This window comes from Acomys minous, assembly GCF_964271855.1.
Source record: "Acomys minous genome assembly, chromosome: 8".
Taxonomy (NCBI): Eukaryota; Metazoa; Chordata; class Mammalia; order Rodentia; family Muridae; genus Acomys; species Acomys minous.
The window spans coordinates 9,725,744-9,730,075 of NC_140489.1; the positions used below are offsets into that span (position 1 = coordinate 9,725,744).

General features: G+C 37.8%; 1 pseudogene across 1 annotated transcript; it reads right to left on the reverse strand.

Moving 5' to 3' along the window:
• Positions 1 to 833: 833 nt before the first annotated feature.
• LOC311603236 (large ribosomal subunit protein eL30-like) lies at positions 834 to 2,011 on the reverse strand (annotated as a pseudogene). Its single transcript has 2 exons — positions 1,891 to 2,011; positions 834 to 1,066 (listed from the first exon to the last, which is right to left on the reverse strand). The product of its transcript is annotated as a large ribosomal subunit protein eL30-like (transcript).
• Positions 2,012 to 4,332: the final 2,321 nt, after the last annotated feature.

Genomic DNA, 4,332 nt, shown 5'->3' on the forward strand with positions numbered 1-4,332 from the left:
CATGTCTTTTCTATAACCAAACTCCATTACCTGCTGGAAGTAAACTAGGGTACCAAAATAAATTATATCTGTCAGATGGATGTGTTTCATTTCGCAGAATTCAGAAAACAAAGGTATGTACACCATACCATTGATACATACTCAGGTTTCAATGGGCAGCTGGTTTAAGTTCTGAAAAGACTGATTGTATAATTACACATTTATTGGAAATAATGGCAATTATGCAACTATCTGCACAAATTAAGACTAACAATGCTCCCACATATGTATCCAATGATAGGGAGCAGTTCTTTGCGTATTATAATCTAAAGCATATTACTGGTATACCACACAATCCTACAGGACGAGCAGCTGTAGAAAGGGCTAATTGTACCTTAAAAGAGATGTTTATTAAACAAAAAGGAAGAATAAAGGCCTCCCAGAGACAGACTAAATAATTTTTTGTTAACTTTAAATTTTCTTAATGTTAGTGAAAATGAAACAACAGTAGCTGAAAGACACTGGGCTATAGAAAAAAAACTGAGATACTAGGTCAACCATTGTACTCTAAGGATATGTTGACATTAGAATGGAAACATAAAATGATTTTGAGATGAGGACATGGCTATGCCTATGTATCTACAGCGAGTGAAAAATATGGTTACCAACAAAGCTTATAAAGATTAGACTTGACTGAGGAAGACTTCTTACAATCTGAGACATGAGTGCCTTTGTGTAACTAACAACTGGTCCTCACGAAATGCCATCCTTTCTCTTCTCTTCTCTTTCTTTTTTTTCTTTTTCTCTTTAAAAGAAGCTCTGGCAAAACTTTATTAAAGGAAAACTTTCCTGGTTTACTTTTCCCCAGTCTGTCCTGGCATGCTTCTAATAATATCGGAATCTGCTGGGTCAATGACAGCCAGTGTGCACACTCTGTAGTATTTTCTACATGCTGTGCCCAATTCAATGTTATTGCCACTGTAGTGATGGACAACAGTTTTAGCCAACACAGCATAGTGTTCCATTTCATATTTCCTCAAAGTTGGCCAGTTGTTAGTGAGGGTAACCGAAAAAAGAGAATTTTTTTCTTTAAACCTTTACTGTTAACATCATGTTTTTCATGAAATTGTGAAGGTTATAACATATTTTTTTTTACATTTTTATTAATTTATACATATTACATCTCAGTTGTTAGCCCATCCCATGTATCCTCCCATCCCTCCCTTCCTCCCACTTCCCCCCCCTACTCCCCTCCCCTATGTCTGTGTCTGAGGGGGATCTCCTCCCCCTGAATATGCTCATACGGTATCAAGTCTCTCCTTGGTGACCTATTATCTTTCCTCTGAGTGCCACCAGGCATCTCCATCCAAGGGACATGATCAAATATGGGGCACCAGAGTTTGTGTGAGAGTTAGATCTTCTTCTCCACTCAACAGTGGAGAATGTCCATCAGCTAGTCCGGGTAGGGGTTCAAGGTTTTTACTGCCTATTTTTTCCTTGGCTGTTGCCACAGTTTGCGGAGGACCCCAGGGCCCAGACTCTCCTGTAGTTTTCCAGGACCCACTGGATCCTTCCATTTCCTCTTTCTCCCAGGCTTCTTACACCTAAAGTTTCAATAGGATGTCCTCCCCTCTTACCCATTATTCTGGTAGGTACAGTTTTTCATGGGGACGTACACCTTGGGCTAGTGTCTCGATATAAGTGAGTATATACCATTTAGCTCTTTTTGCTTCTGTGTGAACTCACTCATTATGACAATTTCTAGTTCAATCCATTTGTCCACAAATTTTGGAAATTCCTTGTTTTTAATAGCTGAGTAGTATTCCATAGTGTAAATGTACCACAGTTTCTTTATCCATTCTTCTGTTGAGGGTATTTTCTATTAGTAATTGGTCAAATTCATCCCTTTGCCTTGTCTGGTCATCTTCAGAGTCTGTTTGTCTCCCAGCACATACTTTTCACTTTTCACAAAAGTTGGAGCCTAGAGTTGATGGACTCCAAAGACTTTTTTTGTCTTCTTTGTGGCCACCATCTTCCTGCCTTAGGTGTGGACAATCCCTAACCCAGATCAGCCACCAAGATCCATGCCATCCTTTAACATAGTATAGATAGAGATTTACATTAAAGTCCAAACAGATTCATAAAGTTGGTAGATATTTTTCACCTGCTCACAAAATAGAGCATAAAATTATCTTCAGGTTATTTATGCACCTTTCATATGGAAATGTACCTATACTAATATCTTTAAAAGTTTGTTTATTTTCAGATCAAAAGACCAGATAAGAATGAAGACAAAGCAAGTAGCCCAGGTGGTGACTTAGCTTCACAGATGGCCTCAGCTACTGTCTCCTCAAGAATTTGCCTGCAGATCAACTTCAAAAAGGCTGGCTCAAAGGACTGATCCCACAGAGACTGGACAGAAAAAGATACATCTAGCTCTTCCAGTACTTGGCCAATATCCTGATTTTCTAAGGGTACCCGAAAGGTGTTTTCACACATAGATAGCAAAAAGTAATTTTAAGAACATGATGCCCCCATTCCCAATAGATGGGGTGTAACCCAATTAGTGGGTTACAAATGCTTGTTGTTATCGTTGGTTGCAAGAAATGGTAAGAGAGGGAACAAAGTAAAGGCTAGAATTAGGGATCTCTTTCTTCCTTCCTTCCATCCATCTTTTTCTTTTATTTTCTCTCCTATCTACTGTTAGAGGAAAGGGGGGGGGGAAGGGAATGATAAAAGATAAAGGGAATATATAGGGCTATAGGATAAAAGGTAGATTATTGACTCTACTAGCCTCAAATATTTTACGTTGGCATTGTATAGTGATAAAAATTTAAGATTTTGTTCAACTTTTGCTTAATGTATTGTACATATGTAACTCATTTATTGTGTATTGATAGAAGTTTAAGATTATTCTGTTCAACTTTTCCTTAATGTTTTGCATGTATGCAACTCATTTGAAAATGCGATGTAAAGTTCTAGTCTTCTACTTATGAAAGATAAGCATTGCAAACTGTTCAGGATGATGCAAGTTAGTAGTTGGCCACCCATAAGTAATCTTACTTGTAGTCCTGTTAGATGGTAGTTTAGTTAACTACAGAAATGAGCTTAATCTAGTCTCTTGTGTATGTTTTCAAGGTTAAGCAGATAGTGCATAGCTAGAAACAAACACTATATAGTGGTAAATAGATAGATGTCCTTCAAACTCTTCAGAGATCTACAGAATATTGCACTTAAAGATATTTTAATAACAAAGGGCTTTTCTGACAGAGAGACACATCTACTCTGGGCAACACCTCCAATCTACTTCAGAAAAGATCATGGGTGTCAAAGAAACAAATGTGGCAGGACAGCCACTGGACAAAAACATCCTGTCCTTATCTTGGCTACTGATAGCAGCTGGACTGTCTCAACTGTGAGCAACCATGACACTGCGAAACTGACTGTCCAACTTTGCCAAGTCTAGGTGGGCCAGTCCTTCAAAATTTCTGCTTCACAGAAAAGTCTGCCAGATATTCTGGCCTGCTAAGTTGAAGACTGGATGCCCCATCCAAGGACACAGAGAACCTTTGATGACTGTCCAGACAGTCAAATATCTCTGTTGTTTCTATTCTTTTGGAAGCTGCTTGTCTGCATTTTCTACATATTAGGTAATATTTCCTTTTCACGTCTCCAATAAGGTTGAAGACTAGATAATCATAGTCTTACTACAATCAAACTTAAGTTTGTTTTTTTTTTTTTTTTTTTTTTTTTTAGGATCTAAAACATGTGTTTAGGTTGATAAAGGCAAGTTATGATAAGAAAGTGATTTAGGTACAGAACTTTGGACACGAGGATAAGACTCACTAGGACAGGATAGATAGTGGAATACTTTATCCAAGATTGTCAAATAAAAATGGACTGGACATTTTGCCTGACAATTCTCATAATTATTCTTATTGTATATTGTTCATTAATGTTAGAGAAAACCATTTTTAACAGAGAAGGGGTCATGTACTGGATGTAAACATGTTTTTGTTTTGATCTCAAGTGTGGGATGTAAAACTACCTTGTGAGGGCATGCGATCTCTGTCAGCTGGGAACTGCCTAGTGCAAAGGTATGGTCTTTTCCAGTTGGAAAACATTCTGTAATGGAGGAGTGTTTTCTCTTTCTTCACAAGCTCACCAGCATGTGCTGTCATTTGCGTTTTTGACCTTAGCCATTCTGACAGGTATAAGATGGAATCTCAGGCTTGGTTTGATTTTCATTTCCGTGTTTCCTCTGCTAAGAATTCTTTGTTTAGGTCTGTACCTCATATTTTAATTGGGTCACTTGGTTTGTTGGTGTTTAATTTATATATATTTTGGATATCA